The sequence below is a fragment of the Pan troglodytes genome, chromosome 18 (genome assembly GCF_028858775.2).
Source record: "Pan troglodytes isolate AG18354 chromosome 18, NHGRI_mPanTro3-v2.0_pri, whole genome shotgun sequence".
Classification (NCBI taxonomy): domain Eukaryota; kingdom Metazoa; phylum Chordata; class Mammalia; order Primates; family Hominidae; genus Pan; species Pan troglodytes.
In genome coordinates this window covers 15,253,158-15,275,652 of record NC_072416.2, presented here as the reverse complement: position 1 = coordinate 15,275,652, position 22,495 = coordinate 15,253,158, and the positions used below count along the sequence as shown (strand labels likewise).

Below are 22,495 nucleotides of genomic sequence, written 5' to 3'. Positions count from 1 at the left end.
TCAGAGGACTGAAAGATAAAGAAGAATTGTCTCTACTATCTTTGTAAGTTTTCTGTAAATGTAGAATTATTCCAAAATAAAAATGTCATTAAAAACTTAACCTGGAAGTGTTGAGTGTTGGAAATGTTCATTATCCTTTTTTTTTTTTTTTTTTTCGAGATGGAGTCTCGCTGTGTCTCCCAGGTTGGAGTGAATTAGTGCGATCTTGGCTCACTGCAACCTCTGCCTCCGAGGTTCAAGCAATTCTTCTACCTCAGCCTCCCGATTAGCTGGGATTACAGGCACCTGCCACCACGCCGGCTAATTTATGTACTTGTAGTAGAGACAGGGTTTCACCATTTTGGCCAGGCTGATCTCGAACTCCTGAGCTCAAGTGATCCGCCTGCCTCAGCCTCCCAAAGTGCTGGGATTACAGGTGTGAGCCACTGCACCCGGCCATGTTCATTATCTTGACTGTCATGGGTGTATACAAGTGTGAAAACATATTCTATTATACAGATGAAATATATGCTGTTTAATTATGTCAATTATCCCTTTTAAGTCAATTACAGCTGAATAGGTGTTTTCTTAAAAAAGGAGAAAAATGCTGTATTTGGTAAGCTCCTAATTATGCTAAAGTATATGCACAGGAAATAGAAACCAGATGAAAAAATATCAGTGTTAATGGATGCTGGTGTCTGTGGCTAGTAGGATTACAGGTGATTCTAATTCTTATTTTTTTTATTTTTATAGAGACAGAGTTTCTCTCTGCCAGTCAGGCTGGAGTGCAGTGGTACAATCATAGCTCACTACAGCCTTGAAGTCCTGGGCTCAAGTCATCCTCCTGCCCCAGCCTCCAGAGTAGCCGAGACTACAGGTGCATGCCACCACACCTGACTAATTTTTTTATTTTTTATTTTTTTGTAGAGATGGGGTTTCACTATGTTGCCTGGGCTGGTGTTAAACTCCTGTTCTCGAGGGATCCTCTCACCTCAGCCTCAAACTGGGATTATAGTCGTGAGCTACCACACCTGGCCACTATCATTTTTATCTTTACAATTGGATGTAGTTTTCAAATTCCGCATAATAGGCATGCAAGATTTGAATACAGACGGGAGCCACTGTGTTCAAACAGCCTGATGTGCGATAATAAACCGTTGCTTCCGTGTACGTAATGTGTCTGCCTCAAGGTTGGAAGTGAGAACTGACATCCTCCCTTGGCTTGTTAAGACAATGAGATAAAACACAAAGAAAGAAAACCCCTCATAGATGAGACCTCTCTAATCTCCTGGTAATAAAGAGCTTGGAAGTAGACACACCAAGACCTGGATCCAGGAGGAGGAGGCCTCTGTGTGTGTCACGGTGGGAGGAGATGGTATTCGATGCTCGTGAAAATGCAGAGTCCCAGGCCCCACCAGCAGCAGCGCTGGCTCTGGGGTGGGGCCAGGGAATGTTTCTTAACCACCCTGGGTAAAGCCAACACAGGTGGTGGAGATCCAGGCTCTGTCCTGGGACCCAAGTTTGCCACGGACTTGCACAAGCCTGGGGCAGGTGTGGATCGTATTAACCAGCCCCTTATAAATCTTCCAGGTTAAGGCCCAGCTGCACCTCCCTGGATTCCCCACAGCCCCAGGAGTAGGTTCCTTGGAAGTCAGGGAGGTAAATAGTCCCTTTCTCCCTCTCCCCGCAGACCTCAGAGAAGCTGTGTCCATTTCTCCGGTGACCCAGCCCTGGAGCAGGCCTCTGAGCTGCCACTCATTCGGGGGACTCAGGGAGTGTTTAAGCACCCTGGGTGAAGTCGACACAGGTGGTGGAGATCCAGGCTCTGCCCTGGGACCCGAGTTTGTCATGGGCTTGCACAAGCCTGGAACAGGTGTGGATTGTATTAACCAGCCCCTTATAAATACTGCAGGCCCACGCCCAGCCGTTTCTCGCTGGATTCTCCACGGCTTCGGTAGTACGTTCCTGTAAGTCAGAGTGGTAAGTAGTTATCTTTTTCTTTACTGCAGGTTTTAGGTAAGTTGTGTCCATTTCCTTGCGTGACCCGGTCATGGAGCAGGCTCCTGAACTGCCAGTCATTAGGGGGACTCAGTTGGCCACTGAAGTTCAGGAAGGAGGGAGCGAGGGGATTGCTTGAGAGAAGCTTGGTGTGGTAGGTAGAGGTAGAAAGTCTGAGGGAATTAAGGCTGAGGGAGGCTGGATGGGCTTGGTCGTAGCACAGCAGGGACGGACAGAAATCGGCAGTAAGGGCCCAAGGAAGCCTTTTTTCTTCTTTTCTTTTTTTAAGGCGGAGTTTTGCTCTGTCACCCAGCCTGGACTGCAGTGGTGCAATCTTGGCTCACTGCAATCTTTGCTTCCTGGGTTCACACCGTACTCCTACCTCAGTCTCTGGAGTAGTTGGGACCACAGGTGCCCGCCACCATGCCCGGCTAATTTCTTTGTTTTTTTAGTAGAAACAGTGTTTCACTGTGTTTGCTGGGATGGTCTATTTCCTAACCTCGTGATCCACCCGCCTTGGCTTCCCAAAGTGCTGGGGTTACAGGTGTGAGCCACTACACCTGGCCAAGAGGCCCTTTTTTTGTTTGGACAGTCATGCTGTATCACCCAGGTTGGAGTACAGTGGCGTGATGTCAATGTCTGCTGGTTGCAACCTCCGCCTCGCGGGTTCAAGTTATTCTCCTCCCTCGGTCTCCCGAGTAGCTGGGATTACAGGTGCCCATCACCACGCCTGGCTAGTTCTTACATTTTTAGTAGAGATGCGGTTTTGCTATATTGGCCAGGTTGATCTCAGTTGATCCACCTGCCTCGACTTCCCAAAGTGCTGGGATTACAGGTGTGAGCCACAGTGCCCAGCTCTGGAAGAAGCTTTCTTAAAAGTGGGGGCTACTCATTCTGAGCACTGTTCTGGGAGACGGTGGGCGTGCAGAAAGAGCGGCAACCCCTTTGCTCCTCCCCGTTGCAGGTAACGATTTAACTAGAAGGCAGCTCCAGAGACCGCTGTATTAGGGGAGTGCCCACTGCTTCCCGGGTCATGATTCATCCCGAAGGACCCCAGAGTCTAAGTCTGAGTTCTGTCAGCCTCTGTACTTCTGCTAGCTACCCTTGAGCAGGCTTCCCAAAGTGCTGAGATTCCAGGTAAGAACCACCATGCCCAGCTTGGGTGACAGAGTGAGACACTGTCTTTTTTTTTTTTTTTTTTTTTTTTTTTATTAAAGACGTTGATATGGTACTATGATCTAATCTACGGATCAATTTGCCCAAAAATGTATCTTACATCAAAATTTTTAAGAATCTTTCTGGCTCAGGATTCCATCCAGGATCATGCTTTGCATTTAGTGGTCATGTCCCTTTAATCTCCTTTCACCTAGAATATTCCTCAGACTTTCACGACATTGAAGGTTTCGAAGAGTGCAAGCCCATTATTAGGTACATGTCCCTCGATGCTGTTTGCCTGGCATGTTCTCGTTATTCAGTTCAGCTTTTGCATCTTTGGCAAGATGATCACAGGCTGATTGTTTTTTGCCTTAGCATGCCAGGTGAAGCCCATGATGTTGATTTGCCTTGTTCTGACATTAACTGTCATGCCAGTTTTCTCCAATGTAAAGTTGGTACTCGTTCCTTACTAATTGACAAGTAATATGCAGGGAGATATTTTGAGATCATGTAAACATGCTGTTTATCATTAAACTTCCATCGTTTAATTTTTGCTTCCATGAATGATTCTTCACTAGAAAAGTATTCTTGGGATGGTTGCCAAGTGTTTCTACATTCTTTAAGATTTAAAGCAAGTATGTATCAAAGGACGTTTGACCTGGCTTTATTTCAAGGAGGAGATATCAAGGAAACAATGAGATACAAAGAAAGACTTAGATACAAAGAATTTCATAGCAGTGCTTATAGGAGCAAAACTTGGGAATAATCTCCAAGTTAAGCAATAAAGTGAATTGATATCAAGAAAAATGAAGCAACCTTTAAAACAATGTTTTTGAAGAGATTTCCACCACACAATGCTTAGTAATGTGGTAATGGCAAGATATTAAACCATATTTGGCTAAATACAGTGTGAGATGTTGGATTGGTTGGTGGAACCAAAAAAGGGTGTAAGTGGAAAAGCTGATAAAATTCAAAAAAGCTCATAGTTTGGTTAATAGTAATGTGCCAATATTTCTTGGGTTTTAATAAATATATCATAAGCATGTAAGATTTTAATATTCAGGTGACTGAAATAAAGAATTGTCTCTACTATGTAAGTTTTCTGTAAAGTTAAAATTATTTCAAAATTCATTAAAAACTTAGTGTTGGAAATGTTCATTATCTTTTTTTAGATGGAGTCTCGTTGTGTCTCCCAGGCTGGAGTGCATTGGTGTGATCTTGGCTCACTGCAACCTCTGGCTCCCAGGTTAAAGCAATTCTTCTACCTCAGCCTCCCGAAGAGCTGGGATTAGAGGTACCTGCCACCACCCAGCTAATTTATCTACTTGTAGAGACGGGGTTTAACCATATTGGCCAGGCTGATCTCGAATTTCTGAGCTTAAGTGATCTGCCTCCCTCAGCCTCCCAAAGTGCTGGTATTAAAGGTGTGAGCCACTGTACCTGGCAATGTTCATTATCTTGATTGTCATGGGTGGTGTACACAAGTGTGAAAAGATTCTATTATACAGATGAAACATGTGCTGTTTAATTGTCAATTATCCTTTTTAAGTCAATAACACTCTAATAGGGTTTTTTTAAAAAATGCTGTATTTGGTAAGCTCCTAATTATGCTAAAGATATGCATAGGAAATAGAAACTGGATTAAAAAAAGTGTTAATGGATGCTGGTGTCTGTGGCTAGTAGAATTACAGGTGACTGTAATTTTTATTTTGGTAGGGACAGCTTATCTCTGCCAGTCAGGCTGGAATGTAGTGGTACAATCATAGCTCACTACAGCCTTGAAGTCCTGGGCTCAAGTCATCTTCCTGCCCCAGCCTCCAGAGCAGCTGAGACTACAGGTGCATGCCACCACACCTGACTAATTTTATTTTTTGGAGAGATGGGGTTTTATGTTGCCGAGGCTGGTGTCAAACTCCTGGTCTCAAGCAATCCTCTCACCTCAGCCTGAAAGTGGGATTACAGTCGAGAGCCACCACACCTGGCCACTATCATTTTTATTTTTATAATTGGCTGTAGTTTTCCAATTCCCCATAATGGGCATGTAAGACTTGAGTACGGAGAGGAGTTGCTGTGTTCAAACGGCTTGATGTGCGATGATAAAGCATTGGTCCCTGTACGAATGTCTGCCTCATGGTTGGAAGTGAGGACTGAGATCCTCCCTTGGCTTAAGACAATAGGATAAAACACAAAACCTGTCACAGCTGAGAGTTCTCTAAAGTAATAGAGCTTGGAAGTAGACACACCAAGACGTGGATCTAGGAGGTGGAGGTGATCTCTGTCAGGGTGGGAGATGGTATTCGATGCCCATGAAAATGTGGGGTCCCAGGCCCCACCAGCAGCAGTGCTGGTTCTGGGGTGGGGCCAGGGAGTGTTAAGCACCCTGGGTGAAGCCAACACAGGTGGTGGGAGATCCAGGCTCTGTCTTGGGACCTGAGTTTGCCATGGGCTTGCACAAGCTTGGGGCAGGTGTGGATCGTATTAACCAGTCCCTTATTAATTTTCCAGGCTCAGGCCCAGCTGTTCCTCCTTGGATTTGCCACAGTCCCAGGAGGTCGTTCCTAGAAGTCAGAGGTAAGTGGTCCCTTTTTCCCTGTTCCCACAGACCTCAGACAAACTGTCCATTTCACTGGTGACCCAGTCCCTGGAGCAGGACCCTGAGCTGCCACTCATTCGGGGGACTCACTTGGCCACTGAAGTTCAGGAGGAGTGAGGGGGCTGCTTGAGAAAAGCTCGGTGTGGCAGGATGAGGCGGAGGCAGAGTGTCTAAGGGGATGAGGGCCACAGGGAGGCTGGATGGTCCTGGTCACAGTGCAGCAGGGACGAACAGAAGCCAGTGGCAAGGGCAGGAAGAAGCCCCCTTTTTGGGGGGGAGGTGGGGACAGTCATGCTGTGTCACCCAGGCTGGAGTGCAGTGGTGTGATCTCAATATCTGCTGGCTGCAACCTCTGCTTCCCAGGTTCAAGCAATTCTCCTGCCTCAGCCTCCCAAGTAGCTGGGATTACGGGTGTCTGCCACCAAGCCTAGCTAATTTTTAGTAGAGACAGGGTTTTGCCACTTTGACCAGGTTGATGTCAGGTGATCCGCCTGCCTCGGATTTCCAAAGTGCTGGGATTATAGCCGTGAGCCACGGCGCCTAGCCTGGAAGAAGCCTTTCTAAAAGTGGGGGCTATACACTTTGAGCACCGTTCTTGGAGACAGGGTGGGCGTACAGAAAGCACGACACCCTCTCCCCTTCTCTGCAGGCAATGACTTAACTAGGAGGCAACTCCAGAGACCGCTGTATCAGGGGAGTCCCCACCACTTCCCGGGTCATCATTCATCCCAGGAGACCTGAGAGTCTGTCCAGGCTCTGGCAGTGCCTGTGCTTTCACTGGTTCCCCTGGCACAGGCCCGTGCTGCTCCCTCTAGTGAGTCTTCAGGAAAACATCTAGTATGGCCTTAGCATAAAAGTCTGTTTGGGAGTGGGGCGGGCCCTGGCATTGGAAGCATCACTGGAAGTAGAGGACTGCACCCCCCACCAATTGGGGTGGGGGGAGGGGGAGGAGTGCCCTGGCATCAGCCGTATCCCTGGCTTCCACCCACTAGAACTTCGTAGCCGCCCCTGAGTGGTGACGATGAAAGTGTCGCCAGTCGTTGGCAGGTGTGCCCTGGGGGACACAACCCTAGCTGAAACCGCTGGCCCTAGAAAGATATTTTTCCGCCCGAGATGGGGTCTCACTGTGTCACCCAGGCTGCAGTGCAGTGGCACTGCCTCAGCTCACTGTAGCCCCCACCTCCCAGGCTCCAGCAATCCTACCACCTCGACTCACCCCGACTGCCTACCAAGTACCTGGGACTACAAGCACATCACCACACCCAGCTAACTTTTTCGTACTTCTTGGTAGAAATGAGGTTTATGCATGTTGCCCAGTCTGGTCTCCAACTCAGCTCCAGTGATGCACCTGCCTGGGTCTCCCAAAGTGCTGGGATAACAGGCATGAGCCACCAAGCTAGCCAGGGGGGATCCTCCTGAGCCCTGAAAAGAGAAATCATGTCTGCTCAGAACCCTCCTAAGACTTCGGTCTCACTCAGAGTAACACCTGGGTTGAGTCATCTGCCAGCGCCCCCCACCCCTCTTGCTGGTCCTCAAAGGCACTAGGCATCCCAGCCTTGGGGGCTGTGCCACTGTAGTTCCCTCTGAATGTCCCTGCTCGGATGTCCTTGTCTTTGCTTTGCCCCACAAAGCAGGGCAAAGGGATCCTCAGTGCCCAGTGGCTAATCGGAGAGAGGTCTTCACTGGCTGATCTCCTAGTCACCATGCTACAGGCTTTGAGTGTGGGTTTTGCTTGGATGTCTATAAACATTAGCCCAGTGCCCGGCACGTGGCACAGTGTTTGACAAATGTTAACCTGCCTTCATTACCTGCCAGACCTCAGCTCTTTCCAACCCTCACCTTCCCCTGAAGACCAAATCAATCAGGTCTCTTAAAATTTCTCACTTTCTGTTTTTTCCTTAGCGTTTTCAGCCTGGTGTAATGGCTCGTGCCTGTAATCTCAGCACCTTGGTGTAGTCCAAGGCAGGTGAATCACTTGAACCCAAGAGAGACCAGTCTTGGCAACCTAACATGGTAGGACCCTGTCTCTATCCCCCTCAAAAAAAAAAAAAAAAAAAAAAGCATGGTAGAGGTGCACCCGTGGTCCCAGCTATGCGAGAGGATGGCTTGAGCCTGGGAGGTCCATGCTGCAGTGAGATGGTGAACCACTGAACTCCAGCCTGGGCCACAGAGTGAGACCCGTCTCCCCAAAAAAAAAAAAAAAAAAGCTTTCAACTGTCTACAGTATGTGATGAGCTTATGTCTCACTGGTTTAATGAGAATATATTAGGCTACGCTGCAGTAACAAATGGCAACATTCCAGTGGCTGGACCCACGCAAGCTGCCTCTTGACTCTCAATCCACTGACTACACAGCCCTCCTTGTGGTGACTCAGGATCCAAGCTGATGCCACCTTGTGATTCCACTAGCTGTTTGTGGCCCCCAAGGAGGGGCTGAGAGTCATGCCCCAACTCCTAAGTGCTTCAACCTGGAGAGGATACCTGTTACTGCCGTTTGGGACTGAGCACGTGGTCACAGCTGACAAGGGGCCTGGGAAGTGGCAGGTGAGGGAGGCAGCACGTGGGAACTTGGTGATGAGTGAATGTTTCCAGCTGTCGCCAGCTAGGGATTTACTTTCTGGGAGTCAGAACTGTCAAACCAAGAGGTTAAGATAATAGGTAATATATAGATATAAACCAAAGTTAACTTTATCCTGAGGCAAGTTTGAGGACGATAGGCCAGGAACACAGACTTAGTGGAAACCGAGAAACCTACACTGGGCAATAAAGTGAAGGTGATTTTCTTAAAACTGAATGGAAAGTTGGGCCAACTCAAAGAAGGGAGGGGGCTTCCGGGTCCTAGATAAGACACAGTTGCATTCTCGTGTGTGTTGTGTGTGTGAGGTTTTTGTTTTTTGTTTTTTTTGAGACGGAGTCTCACTTGTTGCCCAGGCTGGAGTACAGTGGTATAATCTCAGCTCGCTGCAACCTGTGCCTCCAAGTTCAAGCAACTTTTCCTGCCTGAGCCTCCCAAGTAGCTGGGATTACAGGTGCCTGCCACCACACCTGGCTAATTTCTGTGTTTTTAGTAGAGACGGGGTTTCACCATGTTGGCCAGTCTGGTCTCAAACTCCTGAGCTCAGGTGATCCTCCCACTTAGGCCTCCCAAAGTGCTGGGATTACAGGTGTGAGCCACTGTACGGCTTGCTGGCTGCATTCTTTTGAGTTTCTTATTAGTCTTTCCAAAGTAGGCAATCAGATACACGTTTCTTGGTGAGCAGAGGTGTGACTTTACATAGAGTGGGAGGCAGGTTGGCCCTAAGCAGCTTGCAGCTTGACCTTTCCCTCTAGTGATTTGGGGGCCCCGAGATTTATTTTCCTTTCAGTATATATGATAAAAAGTACGAAGGCCTCTTAGGGTCTGCAGAGGGAGGACTGAGTCTCCTGCTTTTGCCCTTCATGTGATGGGCACCCGTTGCACAGCAGTGAAATAGCTGATGAACTCCAGCCTCGGTGGCCAGCGTTCAGATTTCATTCATAGGCTTAGTTTCTATTACCTGTATGTCCAACCTACAGCCATCTTGGGCTGCTTTTTAAGAAATCTTTCAGGTTTTGCTTTTTCTGACAAGTTCATGTGATTCATTTCTGTGTTCCAGTTGCCTCAGTACCCAGGAGAGGTGTCTGATAATGGTGTTTGTAAGAATGAAGGAATAGGCCGGGTGCAGTGGCTCATGCCTGTAATCCCAGCACTTTGGGAGGCCGAGGTGGGAGGATCACAAGATCAGGAATTTGAGACCAGTCTGGCCAATATGGTGAAACCTCGTGTCTAGTAAAACTACAAAAGTTTGCCTGGCATAGTGGCAGGCACTTGTAGTCCCAGCTACTCAGGCTGAGGCAGGGGAATTGCTTGAACCCAGGAGGTAGAGGTTGCAGTGAGCCGAGATTGCAGCCAGTACACTCCAGCCTGGTGACAGAATGAGACTCCATGTCCTTCCCCCCTCCCCCCCAAAAAAGCGTTCAGAGTAAACCCCAGCTTCAGAGTGTGGTTTAGTGCCCCAACTCTGCTGGTGACTTGCTTTCTGGTTTTAGATATGCTATGGTAACCTTGGTTATTGTTTTAATCTGTGAAATGGAAATGATAGCACCTTGGCCATAGGCTTGTAAGAGATTTGCATGTGGAAATAGAGGTGAAGTCTTCCTGCACTGGTAGAGCAAGGTGGAGGCCCAATGATCCCAACACAGTGGCTTCCAGAATGGCTCATCATGGGTCAAGTGCATGATAATGAAAGGGCTCTTGGCCGGGCACGGTGGCTCATACCTGTAATTCCAGCACTTTGGGAGGCTGAGGTGGGTGGATCTGCTGAGGTCAGGAGTTCAAGACCAGCCTGGCCAACATGGTGAAACCCCATCTCTACCAAAAACACAAAAAAGCCAGTGGTGGTGGCGGGTGCCTGTAATCCTAGCTACTCAGGAGGCTGAGGTAGGAGAATTGCTTGAATCCAGGAGGTGGGGTTTGCAGTGAGCTAAGATCGTACCACTGCACTCCAGCCTGGGCCACAGAATAAGACTCCATCTCAAAAGAAAAAAACTTGGTTTACATACTGTGGATTAGACTCTGGTAGGCCCACAGACCGTGGAGACAAGTACTGTGATCATCTCGGGAAGAGGGGCATGGGGTGAACCCTGCCTGGTGGGACTCCCCCCTGCATCCCCAGTTTTCTGCTGGGGTAGCAGTCCACCAAATCTCAGCCCCACAGCTTCCTAGCTGTTTGCCTTTGACTCACTTTTTTTCTGTAAAATGGTGATGACAGTTCTGACTTGAGAAATAGCTGTGATAATTAAATGAGCATCTATTTAAGGCACCAAGCACAGTAGCTCTTTACCTAGAGAAGGGTAGGTTCCCATGTGGGGGTTTCCTTTTTCTTGGTGCTATCTTGGCCTAATGTCTGAGAAGCAATGTCCTAGGCGGTGTCCCGCTGACCCAAATCCCCAAGGAGTGTTGGGAGCCACTGGGTGACTGGGGGAGGGAGATTGCACACACAATTAGGCCAGAACCATGAGGAAAGGGAGAGAGCATGGGGTTTGGGGCCAGTTCACTCCAGTTCCAAGGACAAGTGGCTCTTTGCTTACTAATGAGGACCTAACATGTCCTTTTCTAAGCTTGTTTCCTGCATATAAGTAGAAGGGGGTACAGATGACAAAGGATGCAAAGCGTTTAGCACGCAGTCTACTTGGTAAAAGGAGCCTGTTGCTTTTAGTATCATTCCCATAGTTTACAATTCACAGCGTGAGAACTGAAGAGGGTAGCAATTGACTAAACTGCGCTGTGTGCCTCATGGCAAAAGTCACAGCAAGAACAGGGCAGCCTGGAAGGCGCCTGTGGATGAGGCCGGGACGGTTGAGTCTGGAAATCCCGGGGAATGTTGATCAGAGAGCATGGTGATACCAGGGTTTGGGAAACTCTGGAAAGAGCCGCCTCCACTTGTAGCCAGGACCTGGGTTGGGCGGGTGCACTTATTCTAGAACTGCAGCCTTCAGTATGGCAGCCACCAGCCACAGGTGGCTTTCATGCACTTGAAGAGTTGTCAAGGCTAGGTGTGGTGGCTCAAGCCTGTAATCCGAGCACTTTGGGAGGCTGAGATTGGAGATTCACTTGAGCTCAGGAGTTTGAGACCAGTCTGGGCAACATGGCGAAACCCCATCTCTACCAAAAATTAAAAAATTAGCCAAGCATGGTGGCACGTGCATATGGTCTCAGCTACTCCAAGAGGCTGAGGTGGGAGAACCATTTGAGCCTAGGAGACGGAGGTTGCAGTGAGTTGTGATCCTGCCACTACACTCCAGCGTGCGTGACAGTGAGACCCTGTCTTCACAACCACCACCCCCCCCCCCCCAAAAAAAAAGGGTGTGACCGAGGTAACCGGATTGAATTGTATTTCAACCACTCTGGAATAAATTGTAAGACCTGTTACTCATTCTGTTATTGGGAAGCTTAAATAGTTTGGAAACAAGTATATGAATGTTCTTCTCAATGGAAAATTTTATGAAACTTAAATTTGTAGTAAAATTTTGCATCTGGATTGAGATACAGTAGGAGCCTAAGACACACGGCAAATTTGAAAGAATTAGTACCCCTCCAAAAGTGAATAGCTCGTAAATGTTTATAGTGACTCGAAATACTTCTGATATAGTATTTAAATACAGTACTAAAATTGCACCTGTTTATTTCTGCAATGGGTTCTGGTAGTGTTAGAAGATACACATATGGTTTGTATCTATTTTCTTTGGACAGTATTGCTGGGAATGGTTCATCCTACTTTCTGTCAACATAAGTATTTTTTCATTTGGACCATTTTGGTAGCCAAAAAAATGTCCTATCATTTGTTTTAATTTCTCTCCCTGCCACGTGAGGTCAGACATGTTCTTGGGTCTATCGGTTTAATTCTGGAAATTGTGTGCCTATTCTATTACAGTATTTTTGGTCTTTTCTACCTTGGTTTGTAGAACTTTCTATATTACGTATGTACTTAATGCTCTTCTAGATTTCTCTGCCTTTGGGTTTTTGGCTTCTGTTATTTGATACAAAGAAGTTAAGGTTTTTATTAAAGATACACAATATTTTCTCTCTGTTCAGGAACCCTTTTTGATGCTTTCATTTTTACTGCTTGGCTGATATCTCATCTGGGCTTTTAGAATGCAGTGTAAAGTAAGTATCCAACTAATGGGAAACCTGGGGGACAAAACAGCTTTCTATTTTAAATGGGTTTTTACTCAGTTGGTTCATCCTTTGTCTTGATTTCTAAGATTGTTTGTATGACTAAAGTCTTCTCTTAATAGCAGCAAATGTAAACACCTGCAGAAGGTGTTTGGTTTTTTTGTTTTGGGTGGCGGGAGGTGGTAGGAGTCAAAAAAAAAAAAAAAAAAAAAAAAAAAAAGTCCAGCCTGGAGTGCAGTGGCATGATCTTAGCTCACTGTAACCTCTGCCTCCCCGGTTCAAGCGATTCTTCTGCCTCAGCCTCCTCAGTAGCTGGGACTACAGGTACATGCCACTGTGCCTGGCTAATTTTTTGTACTTTTAGTAGAGATGGTTTCATCAGGTTGGCCAGGCTGGTCTCAAACTCCTGGCCTCAAGTGATCCACCCGCCTCTGAAAGTGCTGGGATTACAGGCATGAGACAGCACCTAGCCAGAAGAATTTGACCCAGGGGGCATATGGCGGAAGGAAAGCCCAAGGCAAGTTTTAGAGCAGGAATGAAGGGAAGGTAAAGTAGACTTGGAAGGAGGCCAAGTGGGTGACTTGAGAGATCACGGGCACTGGCTGATCTTTGACATGGGTTTGTATGTTGGCATGCTTCTGGGGTCTTGGGTCCCTTTCCTGATTTTTTTCCCTTGGGGTGGGCTGTCCACATGTGCAGGGCCTGTCAGCACTTGGGAGTGGAGCATGCCCAGTGTGCTTACTGAAGCTGTGCACAAGCCCACTTGAGGTGTTCTTCCCTTACCCGTCAAGTGTTTAAAACTCCGCTATTTTGTCTCTCTGTGCATGTTTGAGCCCACTTGCCCAGCTCCTGAGATCTTACTGGTAAGCTGTTGATTACCAGTTTAGGGTGTCTTTTTTTTTTTTTTTTTTTTTTTTTTTTTTTTTTTTTTTTTTTTTTTTAGACGAAGTCTTGCTCTGTTGCCCAGGCTGGAGTGCAGTGGCACAATCTCAGCTCACCTCAACGTCTGCCTCCTGGGTTCAAGCGAGTCTCCTGCCTCAGCTTCCGGAGTAGTTGGGACTACAGGAGTTCATCACCATGCCTGGCTAATTTTTGTATTTATAGCAGAGACGGGATTTCACTATGTTGGCCAAGTTGGTCTCCAACCCTTGATCTCATGATCCACCCACCTTGGCCTCCCAAACTGGGATTACAGGCATGAGCAACTGTGCTTGCCCTCAGGTGTGTCTATCTGTTGTAAGCCTGCCTTTCCCTGGCACTGGCTGAGACCAATTATTTCAGACCATTAACAACTGCCAGAACATGACCCTGATAGTGCCCTGGCATTCCTGGTGGTGGGGGGGATGGGGGCTGCTGCTTCCCTGCTCATGTCTGACTAGCTACCCACTGTACCATGACCACCTACCATGATTCTAGGACTCAGTCTCCTTTCCCTCTTCTCTGGGGCAGATCTTGTTCAGTTTCATGTGCACTTTCCCAGGCCTTTCCTATGCGTTAACATCTATGCTTTCAGCAACTGTTAGGTATAAACTGTATCATGTACATATCATTCAGCAACTTGGTTTTTTCGCTGCTTGCAGCTCAGCTGTATCAGTATACTTGGAGAAATTTTCTAACTGCTTGGTGTATTATGGTCCAAATACATAAAAGTTGACACAACCATCCTATCAATTGGACGCGATCTGGGTTGTTTCCTGTTGTTTTTCTTCAGCTACTACACATAGCTCAGGCCCCCCCCTGGCCAGGCCATCTTGATGTTTGGGTAAATGCTTCTCAAGCGGAGATACTGATGGTGGCTCCGTCTTGGGGCATGCACATATTTCTTTGTCAAAATGTTCTCCAAAACGGTTATAGGAATTGGACCACAAGTAAGGTGTGAGAACACCTGATCATATTTAAGCTTTTGGTGATTTAATAGCTAGAAATACTTCATTAACCTGTAGCCCCCTGATTGCTGATGAGGTGGAACATCTTTTCATATGGTCAGTGAGTGCATTTTCTGTAAATTGCTCATTTGTATCCACTTTTTGATTAGTATCTCATTTTCTTGGGAAATGGGGAGGCCTTGGGGAGAGAAACCTATTTTCTTGACTAGTTTCAGCCAATGTAAAAAACAAAAGGGGTGTTCTGTAAAGCACATACATTGTAGATTGGCAGTCAGCAAACTCTGGCAACAGGAACCGGTTGTGTGGAGGACAGTTTTTCCACAGATGGGGTTGGTGGGGAGGGGAGGACAGTTTGGGGATGATTCAGGCACCTTACATTTCTTGTGTACTTTATAATTATGACATTATAATCAAACTACACAACTCACCATAATGTAGAATCAGTGGGAGCCCTGAGCTTGTTTTCCTGAAACTAGACGGCCCCATCTGGAGGTGGGTGGTGGGAGACAGTGACAGATCATTGGGCATTAGTTACCTTGTCACAAGGAGCATGCAATCTAGATCCCTCGCACGCGCAGTTCACGATAGGGGTTCATTCTCCTGTGAGAATCTAATGCCGCCACTGATGGACAGGCAGAGCTCAGGTGGTGATGTGACCAATGGGAAGCAGCTGTAAATACAGATGCTTTGTTCACCAGCTGCTTACCTTCTGCTGTGTCACCTGCTCCTAATGGGCCACGAACATTTCTTGGTCTGTGGCCTGGGGTTTGGGGACCCTTGTCATTAACAATTAGTTGTAAGTTACAAATACCTTCTGGAATCTTGATGTTACTTTGTTCATATTTTTGTCATGCAGAACCTCAACACTTTGCTGTGGTCATCAGTCATTTTCTTCTATAGTTCTTGAAAAACTTATTTGTAAGTCTAATAGTGCAAGGTCCATAAATTGTATTTCATTATTCAAATAGTTTGAGGATTTGCTAAAGTTCACTTTTGTGTGTGATAAGTGTTCCAATGTACTGTTTTTCTGGATGCACAGGCAGTTGTTTTAAGACTGAGTCTTTCTCTGCTCATGTGAAAATACCCCCTTTAACCTCTGTTAAACCTTTGTCTCTACTTGGGTTTGCATTCTTTGGTTTATGTATTCCTGCCCTGGTTTCATAGAGCTTTGTAATATGATTCTTGTATCTAGTGGTCAAAGTTTCCCTTTATTTTTCCTTTCCCAAAACTGCCCTAGCTCTTCTGCGTTTCAGAATAAGTTGGTCAAATTCTACAAAGAATTGACATACGGAACAAGGGTTGTGATGCATTACGTTCATAAAATTTGGGAAGAATTGACTGACAGTCTTTCGTGAGGGTGATAAGTCTGTCATTCAGTGAAAATTTACAGCTTTATATAGATGGTTTAAAATAAGACTTAGCTTTGCGGCTATTCTTTCTAAAAAGCTTTGTGTTGTAAAAACGAACAAGTCAAATATACGTTGATAGAGTATGGGACTACCCTGCTCAAAGTAAATGTCAGTTTCCTGACCATTTTCTAGCTTGGAGAATAATGTGTAAACAACTGCAATTTTGTATCACCCTGCTATTTAAAATTCTTATTACATAAGCTACAACCTCAAGTGCAATTTTGAAAAGTAGCAGTGGGAGGGGTGCAGGGGCTCAGACCTGTGATCCTAGCACTTTGGGAGAGAAGATGGCTTGAGCCCAGGAGTTCAAGACCAGCCTTGTAGTCCCAGCTACTCAGGAGGCTGAGGTGTAGAGGAGGATCTCTCAAGCTTGGGGAGGTCAAGGTAGGAGGATCCCTTGCGTTGAGGGAGGTTGAGGGTGCAGTGAGCCATGATTGTGCCACTGCACTCCAGCCTGGCTAACAGAGGAGACCCTGTCTCTCCCCCATCCCCACCACCCAAAAACGATAGCGTGAGTCTCTTGTACTTTATACTTGGGGACATCTTAAGGCTATTAATACAGTTGCTATTGACTGGAGGTTAATTCTTACAGCAGGGTGATATTAGTATATCTATTTAAGCTTTATGTCACATTTTAATATAGAGGGCTGAGTTAGTGTCACTTTTTCTTACTGCTTTCTCGTATGATGTCTTGTTTAAACATGAGACCAGTAGCTTCGTGTGGCATAAAATTGTTAGGTCATGGCTCAATCCTTTAAACTTTGTTCTATTCTGGATTTTTTTTTTAAAAAAACAGCCTATTGTGGTTAACATTTTATTATCCTGGATATATGCAGGATTATATAATAACTTTGCCAAGCTAGAGATCTTTCACCTGTTCTGTTGATGCTTTCTGATCCGTGAAATGAGTATTTTCAGCTCCAAGTTACTTCAGCTATATCCTTGTTAATTGTTTCAATTACTAGGGAAAGCATTGGTTTCGTCGTTCTTTCTTGTCCTCCATATTAGCTTTCTGGTTCTTCCCCTTTCTGATGTTTTCTGCTCTGTGGCCCTTCTGCTTTATGGGAGAAATGGATTTTCTGACATCATTTGGTATCTCCAATGCTGAGTTACTCCGCCACCCCCTTTTTTTTTTTTTTTTTTAAACACACGGTCTCACCCTATCGTTTAGGCTGGAGTGTACTGGTAAGATCATAGCCTCGATCTCCTGGGCTCGAGTGATCCTCCACAAGTATTTGGGGACTACTAGTGTGTGCCACCACTCCTGGCTAATTTTTAAACTTTCGTAGAGACAAGGTCTTGCTATCTTGTCGAGGATGGTCTCAAACTCCTCAACTGGAGCAATCCTCCTGCCTTGGCCTCCCAAAGTGCTGGGATTATACGCATGAGCCACCAGGCCTGGTCTGACTCGTTCAATACAGTTACATCTTCTGTAACAAGGTTCTCTTATACTTTGGGGGATGGCCCCATTTAGGCAAAAATAAGATTTCTTACTATTTTCCAGTGATAAGAACTTGTTACAACTATGATAATGGATTATATGTGCATATCATAACTCAAATGCTTTGATACACATTATCTGATTTGATTACCAGTCATGCATTTAAAGAGATTAGTGTATCCTTTAAAAAAGGATACACTAAGAGGTGAACTGAGGGTGTTCTGTAGTGACTTAATGTTGTAACTAGTAGGTAAAAGCAGAGAGCCAGTATTTAACTCCCAGTCCCCATATTGGCTGACCACTGAATTGCCTGGGCAGGTTCCTAAATGCTTTCTTGCCAGAGAATTCCCTAGATCTGCCTACAGAAAGCACACAGGTGTCTGTGAAAGGCAGGGGCACCCAGGGGTCAAGAGCAAAGGCTCTAGAGTGAGCATGTGTACATCTGTAAATGCTGAAAATCTGAGACAGGTTGCAGTTAATCCAGAAAGTTTATTTTGCCAAAGTTGAACACACCTGTCTGTGACAGTCTCAGGAGTTCCTGACGACCTGTGCCCGAGGTGGTCAGAACACAACTGGGTTTTACACATCCTAGGGAGACATGATACATCAATCAGTACATGCTGGATGAACATTGGTTCGGTCTGGAAAGACGGGGCAGGTCTAGAAAGGCAAGACAACTTGAAGCAAAGCTGGGAAGACTCGACGGTGCGGTGGGGGAGGGGCGGGGTGGGCTTCCAGGTCCTAGGTAGATAAGAGACAAATGGTTCCATTCTTCTGACTTTAAGTTCTTTTTTTGTTGTTGTTTTTTCAATGTAACTTAGACTCACCGTAATTTAGAGGTTATCACCCTGAGTCTTGAGCCAACTTGGCTGACTGTGAAATGCAAGGTATATTCATGAGAGAACTCTGACTCTCACATGAAGATTTTAGTATACACGGTTAAACACTTACTGTTACTGCAGAATCAACATTCTCTTTCTGTGATTTCAAGTTATAAACTGACAATGCATAACCTTGTCTGAAAAGAGACTATGTGCCCAAGGAGAGCACACGTGCATGATTGCAGCTTTGGCCCTGAGCACGATGCTTTTCTTTTTGGAGAGTGGATTCCAAACACGGTGGCTGTCACAAGGCTTCTCATGGACCAAGATGTTATAAATAATCGGTGCCACAAAAGAAATAGCACTGAAATGTAAATTTAACTTGCTGCAGTTTTTACTTCTATAGAAGGGTGCAACTCCTGAGTGGAGCAATACTGAGGGCACACCTGAACAAGGGAGGGGAAGGGGTTTTTACTCCTGATGCAGGTAGCCCCTACTGCTGTGTCATTCCCCTATTGGCTAAGGTCGGACCACACAGTCTAAGCTAATTCCGATTGCCTGTTTTAAAGAAACCCAGGGGTATGAGTCGGAGTGGTGGGGGTGAGTAGCTTGGCAGGAAGGACGGTTACAGAACAGGTGACTAAGGATGAGTCAGGACACAGCAGGTGACCAGGGTGACTCAGGTCAAAGCAGGTGACCAGTGGAACAGATGTGTGAACTACTGATTAGAACAGGTGGGAAAGTTGTTTACTGAATCTAGAGGCAAGGGGGTGAAGAAAAACCACAAAAAAACGTTAAAATGGAGAACAAATGAGAGAGCTGAATATACTGACATAATGATTCTTTGAAGAGAAACTTGGAGTTCACTATATTTAACAAAGTGGTTGGTGGAAGGCGTGGAAAGAAAATGAACAAGCATCCTGTCTTGGTCCCTGTCCCTCAGCCCTTGAGTTCAAAGGGCAGAGGCATCCAAATGTTTGTCGGATTAATAAATGATTAACATCTGCTGGTCTGCCGCCGTTCTCCCTGGGAGCGTGGCCAAGGTCTACATCCCCTATTCTTCCTCCTCTATCTGGCTTGATCTGTGACTTTCATCTAATTTACAAACATTTGCATTGAAATGACAATCTCAAGGCTCAAAGACTGTAATGTCGAGCACCATGTAGTAGCCCAGTGATTTTTTTTATAGCAGCGGGGGTGGGCTTTGGGGAGACCGGGGGAATGAGTAAGAAACTTTTTGGGTCTGTTATCAGAGGCATTCGAACCAGAGCAGCTGCATCCTGAATGAGGGCTAGGAAAATGAGGCTGGAACTTGGGAGGCTGCATTCTGGACTGGTAGCTATTCCTGGCCTCTAGATGTTGATGGTTAAGGGAACAGATTAATAACACTGTTAAAAATTTTTGATGACACAAAAGAAATAGCACTTGAACATTTTCTCAAGGCAATTTTACTTCTATAGTAGGGTGTGACTTACAGATGGAGCAATGGCGAGAGCACAGCTGAACCAAGGGAGAGGAAGGGGTTCTTATTTCTGAGACAGGTAGCCTCTACTGCTGTCATTCCCCTATTGGCTAGGGTTGGACCACAGTCTAAGCTAATTCCGAATGGCTATTTTAAAGAGCAGTGGTACAAGTCTGAGAAGCAGGAATGACTGCTACAGAACCGGTGACTCACGATGACTGAAGTCAGAGCAGGTAACCAGCAGTGACTCAGGATGGAGTAGGTGACCAGGGCAACACATGTGAACTACTGATTAGAACTGGTGGAAAAGGTTGTTTACTGAAACTAGGAGCAAGGAGATGAGAATGAGGAAGTTAAACTTTAAAATGGACAAAACGGGAGCCGAACGTACTGATAGATTGGTTCTTTGGAGGGGATGTCAGAACTCATTGTACTTAACAATTGACAGGCTAAAATCTTTGAAGAGGTATTACATCCTTCAGTGCTTAGTAAAGAGACCCAGATGTGGGAGTGTCCTGTTATCCTGATACCTTGAACAGAAGGATTCCTAATTTCGCTTCGAAGATAATACTGATTCTTGTAAAATGTAATTAAGAATTATTACAAATCCTTGTAGCAGAGCATGTCTCTCATCAAGATGTTTTGTTTTTTGATGCAGTCTTTCTCTGTTGTCCAGGTTGGAGTACAATGGTGCAATCTCAGCTCATTGTAATCTGCACCTCCCGGGTTCAAGCAATTCTCCTGCCTTAGCCTCCCAAGTAGCTGGGCGCACAGGCACGTGTCACCACCCCTGGCTAATTTTTGTATTTTTTAGTTCAGACTGTTTCACCATGTTGTGTAGGCTAGTCTCAAACTCCTGACCTCAAGTGATCCCCCCACCTCAGCCTCACAAAGTGCTGGGATTACAGGCGTGAATCACCATGCCCGGCCCCTCATGATCTTTTATTCTCTATAAACAAGCGTTGTACCTAGAGTGGGCTCATTCCTCTTTCTTTTGGGAATGCCCTACTCTATGGCTAACAGTACTTACAGTACTTCCTTAATAAACATACTTTTGCTTTGGCACTGTGGACTTGCCCCTGAATTCTTCTGTGCACGAGATCCAAGAACCCTCTTGGGGTCTGGATCAGGACCCCTTGCCTGTAACATTGTTACCTCCCTTTTCGACCAAAGCAGCCTCCCTTTTTTTTTTATTGCATTGTGGTGTGGAGCCCCAAAACTAGTTGGCATCTCTGGGCCCCTAAAGATCTAGGTAACACTTCGTGAATTTTTAAAATCTCCCTTTTCATGGGTTTTTAGAAATGCAAAGTACTCTCCAAGATTTTCCCAAATCCCAGGTGCTTCTACCATTGTTACAGGAAAGGGTTCCTGATGCAGTCCCGAGAGAGACGGTTCTTGGATCTCCTGCAAGAAAGAAATCAGCGCAAGTCTGTAAAGTGAAAGCAAGTTGATTAAGAAAATCAAGGAATAAAGAATGGCTACTCAATAGACAGAGCAGCCCTGAGGGCTGCTGGTTGCCTTTTTTTATGGTTATTTCTTGACATGCTAAACAAGGGGTGGATTATTCATACCTCCCCTCTTTAGACCATATAGGGTAACTTCCATATGTTGCCATGGCATTTGTAAGCTGTCATGGCAGTGGCGGGGAGTGTAGCAGTGAGGACGGTCAGAGGCTACTCTCACCACCATCTTGGTTTTGGTGGGTTTTGGCCGGCTTCTTTACTGCAACCTGTTTTTATCAGCAAACAGCTGTATCTTGTGCCGACCTATCTCATCCTGTGACTAAGTGTCTTAAGCTTCTGGGAATGCAGCCCAGTAGTTTCAGCCTCATTTCACCCAGCTCCTATCCAAGATGGAGTTGCTCTGGTTCAAACCCCTCTGACATCATTATGACATCTTCTCTAATTTTCAGGCTTGCGTGAAATTCTTATTTGGGCTGAAGTGGTCAGACAGCTTGGACTACCTTGTATCACCATACTGTGCTGGGTGGAGGCTACTGCCTCTAGAATACTGTCTATTGTGCCTTGAATACCCAGCAGTGACTGTGCAGGGTCATCTTGCTGGATAACATATCACTACCCAAACAGGAGAATTGAGGCTGAGACTGGATCAGGCCCAGTGGAACACAGCGAAATGAGAATAAGCTTTCGTGTTAGAATCCTGCCTATGTGATCTCCAGCAACTTAACATCTCTGAGCCACTTCATTTATCTGGAGAATGGGGCTAAATCTTCCTGAGTTTTTGAGGCTTACAGCCAATAATGTACGGCACCTGACATGCAGTAGACAAGAAATCAAAGGTAAATACCATTATTCAGTCTTCAGCACAGAATTTGTTCATTTTCTTACCATACCGCCCTTCCTGCCCCACTTTATAAAGGACAGAGAAAGACATCTCATTTTTTCAGATCTAATATGTACCCCCATCCCCATGACTGGCTTTCAATAGATTGATTATAGTGTGCAGAGGTCAGCGAACTTTGGCTCACCTGTTCAGTAAATAAAGGTTATTTGGAACACAGCCTTGTCCACGCATCAGTTGAATAGTTGGCCATGGGAATCTCATGGTCTGAGCCTAAAATATTTACTATTTGGCCCTTTACAGAAATACTTCGCCATCCCCTGGCTTATAGCAGGTTGTGTTTTGTTTTCCTGTGTCTCTTTCCCACCCCAGCTGGGATTCAGGCTAGCCTGTTAGACTAATCAGATCTGGGGAAAGTGCATTCAGTTGATGAAATCGGCTAACAAGGGTTCATTGCTGTGGGCTCATTGTGTGTTTGGAGGTGGCGAATGCGCGTGGGTGGTCACAGAGCCTTAACCCACAGCCCTGCTCCCAGGAAGCTTTCTGACCACTTCGGTGGATAAACAAGGCACGCATAGCTGGGCACAGTAGCTCACACCTACGACACCTGCACTTTGGGAGGCCGAGGCAAGAGAATGGCTTCAGCTCAGGAGTTCGATACCATCCTGGGAAACATGGCAAAATCCTGTCTCCACTAAAAACACAAAAATTAATGGGGTGTGGCGATATGTGCCTGTAATTCCAACTACTTGGTAGG

At 46.0% G+C, this 22,495-nt stretch overlaps 1 long non-coding RNA gene across 1 annotated transcript; it reads left to right on the top strand.

The window, feature by feature from the left end:
• The first annotated feature begins 1,629 nt into the window (after positions 1–1,629).
• On the top strand, positions 1,630–6,038 carry LOC134808782 (uncharacterized). The gene is made up of 4 exons (XR_010152520.1): positions 1,630–1,959; positions 2,942–3,114; positions 4,305–4,426; positions 5,638–6,038. It is a non-coding gene; the product is annotated as an uncharacterized LOC134808782 (long non-coding RNA).
• Positions 6,039–22,495: the final 16,457 nt, after the last annotated feature.